We start from the raw sequence: 13,510 nt of genomic DNA on the forward strand, positions 1-13,510 counted from the left end.
GGGAAAGTCTGACACTGCATTGAAGGACCATCACTGAGAGCCATCAAGGCTGCAATCTGGGATTATCAGTGTTGACTCTCAGCTATTGGCTCACCCCCATGGTACAAGGGGCCTGTAAATGGGGGGCAAGGATGATTGGTGGATATAGAACTTCAGCTGAAGCACAGAGATGGAGGCCCTCTTTAAGAGTGTAGTGCTGCCCTGTGCTGGAGGCTAAATGTCACATGGAAGGAGGACTTGCAGGAAGAACTTGCCTGAAATGCATCTCTCAGAGGTTTTGGTATTTTCAGAGAACTGAATGCTTTGAAAGCAAAGCCATGTGGTTAAGAAATTTCTCTGCTAAGCCTGTGTCTCTGAAGGAGTTAAACTGGAAACACAGAGTGCCTCAGCCTAGATGGAACAATGAGGGAATGTGTTTAAGCAAGTGGGGGCCTTTGGTGGTCTCAGACACTGGTTTCAGGTTCCCATGTCCCAGGGAAGGGTATCAGACCTAGGCGTGTGCCCTTGGATCCCGGAGCTAGAAAGAGTGACAAGACTCTTCCCAGACCCAGTTGGCTTGGAAACTTGTGGACCCAGCTACTGAGTCCACTCATAACAGCCTAGTGACTGTATGGTGGATGTCTGGGCCGGTTTGCAACAGTAACCTCTTAAAAATTGTTACAGTGTAACAGGCCAGCTTCCAGAACAGAACCATTGTCATTTAGGGCTTGATCTAAAAACCAGTGAAGTCAATGGATGTCTCTCAATTGACTTCCGGGGGCTGTGGGTCAGGCCCTAGTCTTCTGTTTCAAACGTCTGGGCGGTGCAAATAAGGTTGCTAGCTTTGTTTGTCGGAAACAGGGGTAGGGTGTGGGGTTAAGAGCTGTCAAAATGTGGAACTTGTCAATCTGGGAAGGCAGCGGGTGGGGAGGGACTGATGGAAGAAACAGTAAGGGTATGTGTGCCTGTCAAGCTGGGCATGTTATTCCCAGCTTGAGGAGACAGTGCGCCTGCGTGACTAGAGCGCATGCCGCTACAACACTAGAGTGTAGCTATGGGGGTGCTGAGTGTGTCCCCGTCATAGGCCAGGTAAAAACTTGCTGTGGCCAGACCCTCCTGCCACTAGTGCCGCCACAGCTACACACTATTTCTAGAGCACTAGTGCGGGTATGTCTCCATGAGCTGGGAATCACACCCCAGCTTGAAGTGTAGACTCACTCAGTGACAACAGCGCTAAACAGGTACTTCCATGGCAAATAGGAGAGTTAAATGACAAATGACTGGCAACAGGCATAGGTCAAAGGTCAGAACCACTCTTGTTTGATGAGCCATCCAAAATGGTACTGACTGTTGCACTGACAGAAGCAACGCAAGCCCACCCAGCCTCTCGCAATGAAACAACTGGAGCTGCAGAGAGAGGGAGCAGGTGACAATTCTACTTTTGTGGCCTTTATTGAAGGACATGTTTTGAAAACCAGATACAGTGTTGCCAATCCCAGGCATTCAGAAATCGTGAGTCAGTCCCTCCAGAGCAAGAGACTTATAAAAAGTTATCCAATTTTTGGATTCTTTGCCTTCTGGTTTGAGGCTTTAGGCTACGCTCCAGTCACATTTTCTAGCTGTTCTCCATAGCCACAAGGGTTAGAAACTTAAAAATGAAAATAGCAATTCTCACCTGGTCACTTGACTCTAGGTGCTGAAGTTTTATGAGACTCAAATATCACAAAGCTTGTGATTATGTTGCAAGATTTGGCAACACTGAAAGTTACTGAAGCGTTGAATACCTTGACCTCCATCATAGATGACGCTATTCATGTTTCATTAATTGGCTGTCCTAGTTTGGGGAGAGGGTTATTTGCATTTAATTTTTAAACAAGGGAAAAGAGATTTAACAGGTGCTGAAGTGAGTGGGCATTGACCCCTCTCATATGATGGAGCATAACCTTTTGTAACCCTGATCTAAGCTATGTGACTCGCTGGGGGGCATGGAAACAGAAATCAACCTCTAAACAGCATTCATGTCACACCCTTGCTGCAATGATTCCTGCGGGCACCTTCGAGGAAAAGGATTCCTAGTTAAGGATGTTTGTATTTTCTATGAAAATTTCTTTCACAAAGATTTCCAATTGCATGGACGCTCCTTCCTAGAGTTTTAGTGATCTGCTTGTTACGGATTTCACATTTCTTCCACTGTGAGAGTTGTGCCCTGAAAACAGAGTTAATAAAGGTATAACTCTAATATCCTCTGACTGCATCATATGCAAACAATAGTTTCACAGAATGTCTCCAGTGTTATAGATGGAACAGCCAGTACTGACCCTCAGCAACTACGAACTGGCATAGCCCTAATGACTGCAACATACTGACATGGCTGAGGATCTGGCCTACATCTCGTTGTGAAGTGACTACTGGCGTGATACAGAGTTAGGTTGAATAATATGGACCTGTGCTGACTGTACACACTATTGAGGTGCCTGTGACAGATTTCAAAAGCCAAAAACATTAGTCCAGTTCCCTCAGTTGGTTTGTGCTGATGGCAGCAAAGACTTATAGCTTGGAACAGCCTTGCTCAGTAGAGCTGAGTTGCAACCTAGTTGCAAATATGTCATCCTTGAGGCCCATTGCAAAGAAGTTGCAAGACTCCAACAGTGCCTTCAGGGCCTGGGCTCTGCCATCCTTACTCATGCTGAATAGCTCCATGCTCTTGTAGAAAGGCAGGGGTGGCAAAATCAAGCCATGGGTCTTTGGCATTTGTCAGGGCTCGATTGTGACTGGTAGGCAGTAAAGAGTAAGGAGTGATGTGGAACTGCACCCAGGCAGCAGTAGAGCCATTCAGAACGTCTCCTGGTGAGCACACAGAGTGCACCTGCAACTACTCCACTTTCCAGGGGGCAGCTTACTCACCGTGCCTGAGTCAGCTGTGGTGTGAGGAGCTATGACCTGTCTTCTCCCAGCTCTGTTTGCAGGGCTGTGCACTTGTAGGGGAATAGAAATGGAGCAACCTCTATGCTGCTTTGAGTGGCGGTGGGACTGCTGTTCTGCCTGCTGCTGCTTACCCTGGCTCTGCACTGGGAGAAAGGTCCTTGTGCTTTCCCTGCACACCTGTTTAAGGGCCAAGCAGAATCTCACCCTAAGTCAGTGGTTCTCAAACTTTTGTACTGGTGATCCCTCTCACATAGCAAGCCTCTGAGTGTGACCTCTCTTATAAATTAAAAACACTTGTTTATATATTTAACACCATTATAAATGCTGGAGGCAAAGCGGGGTTTGGAGTGAAGGCTGACAGTTCATGATTCCTCATGTAATAACCTTGTGACCCCCTGAGGGGTCCCGACCCCCAGTTTGAGAACCCCTGCCCTAAGTGGTGAGTGAAAGAGGAGGATTTCAAGGTAGGGGAAGGGGCTGCAGAAAAAGTTAGTCAAAAATAAGACTACTAAGATCAGGCAACAAGTTCCAGAAGCTCAAGGGTGTTTTCTTCATAGACTGGAGCTGCTCTCATTTTCCATCTGTGAGTGAATGAGATTCAAAATGTTAGTGGAATATTTACTAATAATCATAAATAATTAACAGAGTAACATATGCTTGGCAAGGCCATTTTTAATAAGGAATCCATTAGTATCTAAGTTAATGTTGTCCATGGCATGCTCAATCCCCACATGAGTTTTTGCTGTTTGTTTCAGATGTTTCCAGTACCTGTGAGTCAAGCTATTGCCCTGAAGAGGGAATAGTGTATTAAGAAAGCAACATTAATTAAGTGAAGGCAACTAGATAAAGGGAAAAATGGAGGGAAAATGAGAGAAACTAATGAATTGATAAAGCAAATCTGGGAGGATTAAGGGTCCCAACCCTCAGCTGGTGAAATCAGTGTCTGATTTTAGTGTTGATTTACGTCAGCTGGAGATCTAAAAAAGACTTGTCAGAGCACCTCCCCTTCCCCCCGCAAAAGGGAATTCCAGTTTTCATAAAAAAAAAGTCCCAGAAATGATACATTTACAGATGCTTAATAACAGCATATAACCGTAACCAGGAAGGTAAGCAGCCTTCTCCACATGGGAACGCTCTGCGCTGGTGAGGGGGCAGAGGACATAGTTTGCACTGAGGGGCAGGAGCAGTAAAGGCAATGTCAGCCTCACTTACTTTGGGCATCAGCCACCACTGTTTCAAAGAGATGCAATTATTGATGATGGCTTGAATACATGCATGGATGCAGTGCGTGGTGGCCTAGCAACAATGGGGAAATTCTATCCCTCTGCCTTGTGTGCCGGGCAGATTCCAGCAAGTTTGAAGAGGGCTCCCTTTTGCTGGGTTGGGTTCCCATCCTATATCAGTTGGACAGTAGCAAAGTTAACAATGCAGTTTGATACCATTATGTTCTAAGTGGATCTAAACCAGAATACTCACACTGCTTTGCATAATGCTGTATTTTGGTATATCATCTATAAGGGATTGTTATCTCAAGGTTTTGAACATGGGCTGTCTTTCCTTGCTGATCATCTAAGAAAAGGCAAGGTTGTTGCAACTAATGATATACCCTGTACCCCTGTTTAAGGGCCAAGTCAAATTTGGTTTGAAATTTAGATAGCTTTTGCAAAAATCCTTCTAGTCTAAAAAAAAAAATCAAAGGCCAATAGTTTCCTCACACTAGTTTAAAATTCAAACAATTCTATTTTAATAAATAAACATTCCTCTACCATGTTTGCAAGGCAAACATTAGTAGCATCCTGTTAAGCTAGGAGAAACAAAGTGACACTGACTAGTCTGTTTATATTGTGTATTTCACAAAGCTTGGAAAATGAACACTTGGCTTGTGAGCAGTTTGGGGCAGGGCTGTCACTTACTATGGTGGCACAGTGACTTGCTAATTAGTGCCCCTATATGGCATGTGTTTCTGAAACATACACTAACATTCCTTCGTTATGCAGGGGATCAGACTATATGATCACAATGGTCCCCACCCCGCTTTAAAATCTACGGAAAAAAAACTAGGCCAAACCTTTGTCCAAACCCTAAACTGATCCCAGACTTTACATCTAAAAAAGTTTGCCTAGTCTATTCATTCTGCCCTTTATAGCTTGCAGCTTTTGGTTCTCCTGCTAGTACCTTTCCATTATGAATCTGCAGATAGTAGTGATGTCTTGTAACGACTCTTTCCATCTGTGGCTGGGCTGGGGAGGGTATTGAGACCTTTTCTGCTACTGCTGATCTTCTGCTGGCCTGCTAAAAATATATGTTTTGTGTAGTTCCTTATCAAATTTATAATGTCTGTATCTTTGGCATTGTACATTAGATTCTGGGTGATGCATTCATTGGTGATTTGTTTTTTTAAAGGTAAATTGCCCATTGACGTCTGTCTTCCCAATGCCAGGTAGTTTTCCAGCAATGCTTTCAGAGCCTTATTGACTAGATTTGGAATGAGTTTTGCCTCAGCTCATCAGCCTCATATGTCTCTGTAGATTGGTTTTACAATGTGGAATGAACATGGACTTTTCAGAGTTACTCCTGTGCTAGCATTACATCATCTCCTTTATCTAGCTACTCCCTATGATGATCCTTAGACTCTAGGGGCCAGCTCAAAAAGCACAGTGGCTTCCAGTTAGTTTCTAGGTGAAGATTTTACATCAAACACAATTACTTAGAGTCCAAATTGGTTTGGGACCTGGCTACTTTAGAGACAGTTTCTCTTCCCTTCAGATGCTACAGCAGTTGCAATCAGTTTGGGTGTTTGAGCTGTCAGCCACTTGTGTTAATTGGGAGGGAGTTGGTGACAGAGTAGGTGGAAGTTCCTCAACTCTCAAACTCTCTTCACCTTTAGTCCATCCAGATTTACGAGTCTTCGGAGCACACCCAGCAAAGCCTGTTTTTTCTCTCCGACTGTTTCTGATGGTCGTAGGTGTTGTAGTTATTTGTGTTATGATGCTGACTTGGCTAAAATTGTGGCCCAATGTACTGATCCTGGTACAACACAGAGGCTGTCCTGTCCCAAAGAGCTTACAATCAAAATAATACTCCTGAGGGAATTCTGCGCCAAAAAATTAAATATTCTGCGCACAATATTTTAAAATTCTGCATATTTTATTTGTCAAAATAACACAGGTTAATCACACAATTTTAAATTATTTGCTGACAAGTATTTTGAAATAAATTACCAAAATAATTGAAAATGGTGTGATTATATTGTTGTTGTGTTTCTGGTTTATTTTGACAATTAAAAGATGCAGAACTTTGAAGAATTTTAATTTTTAAAAATTTTTGGTGCAAAATTCCCTCAAGAGTACCAATGTTCTGTGTGTGGGTGCGGGCAGGTTGGTGTGAGGTCTGGGTGCAGGTGGAGTGGGATTCTGCAGGGGAGTCCAGGTGAAGGTGATTAGGGCTCAGAGGGTGTGGGAGGGGGGGTTCTGGGGGCATGGGTGGAGGGAGGGGTCACTGTACAGGGAGCTGCTCCCCCTGTCTGCCCAACCCCCATGCATCCAGACCTTCCTTGCACCCAACCCCCCTCACAATGCTAACCCCGCCCCCGTAGTGCAGAGCTTCCTGCAGCCAGGGATAGTTTCTGGGACTTGATATGCCCCAGCCCCAGCTGCTCTGTGCAGGGAAGGGGGAGGGAGAACTCCATCTCCATCCTTCTTTCCCCCACTCCTCCCCCGACCCAGCTGAGACTAACGTGCCTGGTTGGCCAGGGCATCCACAGACCCCCCTCCCCCAGTAATTTGCCTCTCCCCCTGGCAGTCCAAACAGATGTGTCTGAACTGCCCAGCTGCCGGGAAGGGGTGAGTGAGCATTCCTGCAGCATCTCTCTCCCCCCTCCCCCCCCAAGACCATTTTCTGCAAGGAAGCAAAGGGAATCTGTGGGGGGAGGGGCATTTTTCTGCTGTGCTGCAGTTGCGCAGAATTTCTCCAGGAGTAAAATAGACAAGACAAAGAGTGGGAGGGGAAACGGAGGTAAAGAGACGCGAAGCGACTTGCCCAAGGTCCATGGCAGAGTCTGGAGTGGAACCCTGGTCTCCCGATTGTCCACTGCCTTAGCCACTAGACCATGCTGCCTACCCACCTGTAACTGGAGCATGAATGGGCTGAGAATGGGTGAAATTGATAGTGGTTTCGGAATTTAGTGGATTTTGATCCGTTTACATTTTATATATTTAAAAAGAAAAAATAGCATCTCATGTACAAATGCCTAACCTATAGGATAAGCACTTTTAATACAGTAAAGAACCTAAATACCACAAAAAGGCTGTTCCATTGCTATTTTGGGGCCAACCCAAATCAGAAAGTATTGGACAGTTTGCAAGAACCAGAACTCAAGGTTTTAGGACATAATATGTTCAAATAAGTTTGGATTAACTTCAAATCTGAACCAAACCTCTGAGTTTGTCCATCTCCATACCTGTTTTTTCCATTTCCTTTAGGCATATGTTCATTTGAAGGAGTTCCGTGTATTTCCATATGCCAGTTGATTTGCCACTCTGACCCAGTTCCCATAAGTATTAAGAAGGCATGATTGGAACTACTGTACCTGTTCACTCAGCTACAAGAAGAACTTGCATATTTTACTTGTGCCAGCTGCAAAACTGCATTGTCCATCTCAAGTCACAGAAGCAATGGCTTTTACCAAGGGCAAAAGAGCTGGTTAGGACACTAATTAAAAACAATTGTTGGAGTTGCAGGAAAAGAAACAGGAGCTGTGCAGCAAATGGGGACGTTTGGCCACTGTCAAGGAAGGAAGAGCTATATTGCTATACATAGAAAGACCTTGAGACTTGTGAACCAAGTCAAATGATAACAAAAATATTCCCCCAAAATATGTCATCCCTGGTGTGGCTATCAATATTGGCAGCATCTGACATTGGCATAGTCTGTATCTGATGGAGAATTGTTGAATCATCTTTGGGACAGAGTGCAGGGAGTGAATAGGTGAGTCTGCACACTGACCACTTAGAGGCCAATTTGTGCCCCAGGGGGTAATGATCTAATCAGGCTGGTGGGCTGGGTGAAGTAAAAGTTCAGTTGGCCCCATCAGCCCAGGGCTGATAAAAAGAGGCAGAGGAAGGAATTGCAGGGAGAGGGGGAGAGAGGGGAACAGAGCTAGCTGGGGCTAATCACACAGAGGGCTCGGAGTAGGGAGACCTCTGCCCCCCTCAGGTCCTGGTGAGAGAGCCAAAAGCTTGGTTAACCTTGTAAATAGACTGTTGCATGGGAACTGTGGAGATATTGGTGGCGGGGACTAGAAATAAAAGGTCACGGAGTGCACACCTGGTGAAGCTTGTGTAATTTCTGCAGAGAAAAAGACGGGGGGTGGAGCAGGCCCCTGTTACAATCTTGCACAAGAAAAACTGATTTAACAGCCTGTTCATCTGCCCTTGAAGGCAAAATAAGGATCCAACCCGTTTGATAGAGAGCTATTTTCATCTTGCTCTGAATTGTGCTTATTGTGCGCTATGCATGTTAAAAAATAATGCTGTCAGCAGACCCAGCCAGCCATTAACCTTAGCACTTCCTATTTAAATGTGGCACCTACAGTCACTTCATCCAATTCTATAAGATAGAGGCCTTAGGTCACTTGCTGATGATGGCAAAGAGATCTGACACTGAGGGCATGTCACCCATACACCCCCAGCTCTCTTAGGAAGAAGTACATCCGCCTATTTGTGGAGTCTAACTACTCTGGTCGGTAACTAACTACTTGTTCTTGGAGTTGAAGTGTTAGTTTCCATGATAGCAGCTTTCTTGCACAATGCAGAAAGGAAGAATGGTCCTGTGAGTAAGGTGCTGCAGTAGGACGTGGTGGTTATGGATTAGATTTCTGGCAAACTCTCTACCCCAGTTACCCAGCTATAAAATGGGGACAATACTTTTATTCTCCACTCGCCACATTCCCCTTTTTTTCTTACCTGTTTCGAATGCAAGTGCTTTGGGACAGGGATTGTCTGAATGACTGTGCAGTGGGCACCAGGGGCCCCTGATATCAGGGCTATCTAGCTGCTACTGAAATAAAAATTGTAACAGGACAAATAGATTGACATGTACTGTACCTCTCCAGACAGCATTTACATAGCCAAGTTAAATATGAAGTTTGTGGGTGTCACCAGAAATAATGCTGTTTAAGGCATTGGAAGTAGAAGGATCGGTGGATGCTTTGTCTTATGGTGTCATTTTTGGTGAGGATACTACTGGGAAAGCATAAAAACCATGTCAGCACCTATGGCTTTGAATATCTTCAGGTAGATCAGATATTTATACATACTGCTTGGCAGTTGGAGGCAACTCCGGTCCATCTCTGAACATTCCTTTGAGTTTCCATCCCTCCTCCCCTCCCCCAGGGATCTATATGCCAGTGGTGGATTTAAGTAATTCCCTGTACGGGGAGTTTCACCTTGGAATTTGAGCCAGGTCAGAAGGGATCAGGAGTTCTCATCCAACTGGTGACGGTATTGTCTTTAAATTGCAAACACTATTAGCTCCGAGGTGGTCATTAGGTATTCTGTCCCATAGTGACCCACAGTGAAACTGAGCCTTTAAGATACCAAGCTGAAACTTGAGAAGTGCACTTTGACTACATTTGTGTTTGACAGAGTTACTCATTACCCAGCAAAGTAATCATGTGTTTGCTTTTGGTGCTGGCTTGGCATCCTGCCTGGGAGAAGTGTGAGGTCAAGGGCCCAGTCTTACAAACCCTTGGATTGGCCCAATCTTGTTCTCCTGAGTAGCGCTGCTGAAATCCCTGTCACCTCCCTCATCTAATTAAAATTCTTCTGAAAAATTCACCTGTGTCATCTTGCCTATATAAGAGAGGGAGAAAAGCCAATAAGAAGTGACAATATTTTTTTTCAGTTCATATGGAGCACCCAAGGGTGCCTAGAGCTCAGCTTAATACAACCGTGTTAATACCCGAATGTAATGAAGTGCAGCAATTCAGTATAACCCACAACCAGCAAGCCAGGTGACTCAAAAGCTCAGAACTCCTTCTCTCACTTCATAATTACCACAGCTCCCCTTCCCCTTTACAAGAGCCTAGGAAACCAGATGAGTTTGCAGCTTGTGACTTATATCATATCAACTTCCCGTGTTGGGGCAGGAACTGCATTTTCCCTATTTTTGACAGGTATTTTGTGTGCTCTAAAAATAATACCAACTATTTTATAAGGGTTTGCAGGCTTTACCCTGGCCTTTGGGATCTGGGACATTAAGTCAAAAAGATGGAGGTTACCAAAGAATGATACTCCAAGCAACCACTCAAGTCCTCTGTTGCAAGGCATCATTGCCTGATGCTAATGGCCAGTGTCAAACTGTGGTTAGCCTTGGAGGGGAGTCTGTGCTGTCTTGGGTAAGATTTTTCTAAAGCACCCAGGTGACTTAGGCACTTTTGAAAGTTCCACCTCTTGAGTACTTTGCTGTTAATCCCCCTTCCTCTTTGACAGTACTGCACCAGAGAGGAATGGCAGCCTGAAACCAGGAGGAGGTGAATTGCTCAAACCTCCATGCAGAGTTGCCATGATCCTAAAGCCTTGAAAATGGGAGAAGCCTCTCCGGCTCTTCCTCTGGGCCTGGTCGTAATGGGTGAGGGCAGCAGTCAAGCAGTGCCGGAGTGCTCCAGAACGCCGTCCCCTCACTTTTTCTAAGAGCCCAAACAGGTGGCTCTTTTCCCTCCCTGGCTGCTGATTGTCCCACGAGCTGGCAGGTGCTGGTGCCAGGCCCTGATGGGGGCTGCTCAGCAGTGGAAGCATGGAAGGAACAAGGGATGCTGCAGCCGGGACTGGGCAGGAGAGCATGGGGGCTTGAGCTGTGGGGAGCCCAGGGCAGAGCTGGAGCTAGGTAATGTCAGGAGCAGGAGCCAGCCACAGGTGGAGGGAGGTGGGGATGGGCTCTGCAGGGAATCACTCCCTGTTCCCCTGGGTCTTCCCTAGCTCCCCCACTGCCTCCATTTCCTCTCAGCCCCCCAAAGACCTGTAGCTCCCTCCCACAACCTTCCTGTGTTCCATCACTTCTCTTTTAGGACTCCAGCACTGGTGAGGGAAAGCCCAGATCAACTTCTGGAAACTCTCGATCTTCTCCTGTGGGAATCTCCAGCAGATGGGAGTCTGGAGGGTGAAGAACTGTCTGGCTCCCCATGGGGAATTTTCTCCTCTGTCAGGAAGGATTGGGGTATAGAATGGCCAACGGTTCCCCCCTCAAACCGACTGCTCCCCTAAGGAGCCATGTAGATCCCAGGGGGACTGTAGGATGCCAGATCCATCCCCATGGATTGCTTGTGTCTCCATGAAGGTGCTCATACCTCCTGCTCCCTACTTCTGGCCCCCTGAAAACTCAGTTCTGTCAGCTCCATGGTGTCAGAGCTTCCCCTAGCTGCTGCTGCTTCTGTACAACCCCCAAAAGGGAGCATGGTGTAGGAGATGATCCCGGTTTCCCTTAGGCCCATGCAGTTATTAACCCACAATGCTCTGGAAGGCTAACCAGGGAGTCCTATGCAGGACAGGTGACACCTTTGCCCTTCTAATGCTGGTGACGTCACTGGGAGTCAGTCCTGTCAGCTCCATGGTGTCAGAGCTTCCCCTAGCTGCTGCTCCATGGTGTCAGAGCTTCCCCCTAGCTGCTGCTCCATGGTGTCAGAGCTTCCCCTAGCTGCTGCTGCTTCTGTACAACCCCCAAAAGGGAGCAGAGACTGTAGGAGATGATCCCGGTTTCCCTTAGGCCCATGCAGTTATTAACCCACAATGCTCTGGAAGGCTAACCAGGGAGTCCTATGCAGGACAGGTGACACCTTTGCCCTTCTAATGCTGGTGACGTCACTGGGAGTCATGAGTGCTCAGCTAGGGTTACCATATTTTAATTTAAAAAAAGGAGGACACTCCACGGGGCCCCAGCCCTGCCCCAACTCCGACCCCTTCCCCACCCCCAGCCCCGCCCCAACTCTGCCCCTTCCCCGCCCCTTCCCCAAAGTCCCTGCCCCAACTCCTCCCCCTCCCCTGAACGCTCTGCCCCCTTGCTCCTCCCCCTCCCCTGCTTCCCGCGAATCAAATGTTCGCGGGAAGCCTGAAACAGGGAGGCAGCAGGTAAGCTGGGGCTGGGGCGGTGGCAGGGCGCGAGGAGGCACGGCCCAGTCTGGCCCCCACGGCCGAGCGGCTTCCTCCGGCGGCCGGCTGGCTAAGAGGCTCTGGCCCTGGCGGCTCCTGCCTGGCTCGGCTTGGGCCCTGGGGTGCCAGCCCTGGTTCCGGCCGAGCAGCTCCGGCTCGCCTTGGCCCCGGCAGCTCCGGCCCAGCTTGGCTTGGGCCCCGGTTCCGGCTGAGCGGCTCCGGCCCGGCACTGGCCCTGGCTGAGCACCGCTGGCCGGAAGGCTCCAGCCCGGCACCGGCCCTGGCAGAGCACCACCGGCCCCAGCGGCTCGGGCACCCCCGGCCCCGGTGCCAGCGGCTCCGGCCCAGCTCGGCTCAGGCCCCAGTTCCGACCGAGCAGCTCCGGCCCGGCACCGGCACCGGCCCTGGCTGAGCACCGCCGGTCCCAGTGGCTCCGGCCCCAGTGGCTCTAGCCCGGACCCAAGCCCCACGATCTCTCCCTCCCTATTTTCCTGGACATGTCCGGCTTTTTGGGATTTCCTCCCGGACGGGGATTTGAGGCCCAAAAAGCCGGACATGTCCGGGAAAATCCGGATGTATGGTAACCCTAGCTCAGCACCACAGACATCGGGCCACTTAATATAGGTGTCTAAACATAGATTTAACTGCCCAACACTAAAATGGTTGGTGGTTCCAATGAAATCCTGATGTTTATACTGGCTTATCTCTGTTGTTCCACTCAGAATTTCTTACATTAACTTCACTCATTGTGCGGACTCTGACCAGATGTTTAGAAGTCCTGACAGAATTGTTATTGACTGATGTAAACACTTCCTGCCAGAAAATGTCGAAGGATTTACATTTGTCAAAGTCAATCCACCCCGCTATCTTTTCCTGGCTGGATCAGTGCCAGAGCAGTGTTTGCACTAGCAGGAATGAACAGACAGTTTTTGGGAACTTGTAATTTATTGGTTATACTCAAATATGTTCATTTCCTCCTTTGCAGAAAATGGGCTCCTGTGAGTTATTTACACACACTACTTCTGTTAGTACCTAGAGGGGTTCAATCTATTCCTGCAATTTTCTTTTGGTGTTACAGGCAAGATCCTCAGCTGGTGTGGACTGGCAAACATTGACCTCAGCGGAGCTCTACTGATTTACATTAGCTGAGGATCTGGCCCTAGAACAGTCTATACACGCACGTTGGTTTGTGGAGGAAAAATGATAAGGTGTCCTGAGACAGCTGATCACATTACACAAATTAGAATTGTATTGTATGCTCTAAAACAAGTTCATGACCAGGAAGAGAACCATTTAAAAGGAAAATGCTTGTTAATATCAAAGGAAAGGGGTAAGAAGAGGTTGCTAACACGGCAATCATGTATGTGAAATTCCAAGAAATGTTTGAAAAAGAAACCTACCAATGAAGCTGATTCTAAACTTACTTGAGAACATGCAGGCAGGCAAATTAATTGCACCTGATC

The sequence above is a fragment of the Chrysemys picta genome, unplaced genomic scaffold (genome assembly GCF_011386835.1).
Source record: "Chrysemys picta bellii isolate R12L10 unplaced genomic scaffold, ASM1138683v2 scaf2, whole genome shotgun sequence".
Classification (NCBI taxonomy): Eukaryota; Metazoa; Chordata; order Testudines; family Emydidae; genus Chrysemys; species Chrysemys picta.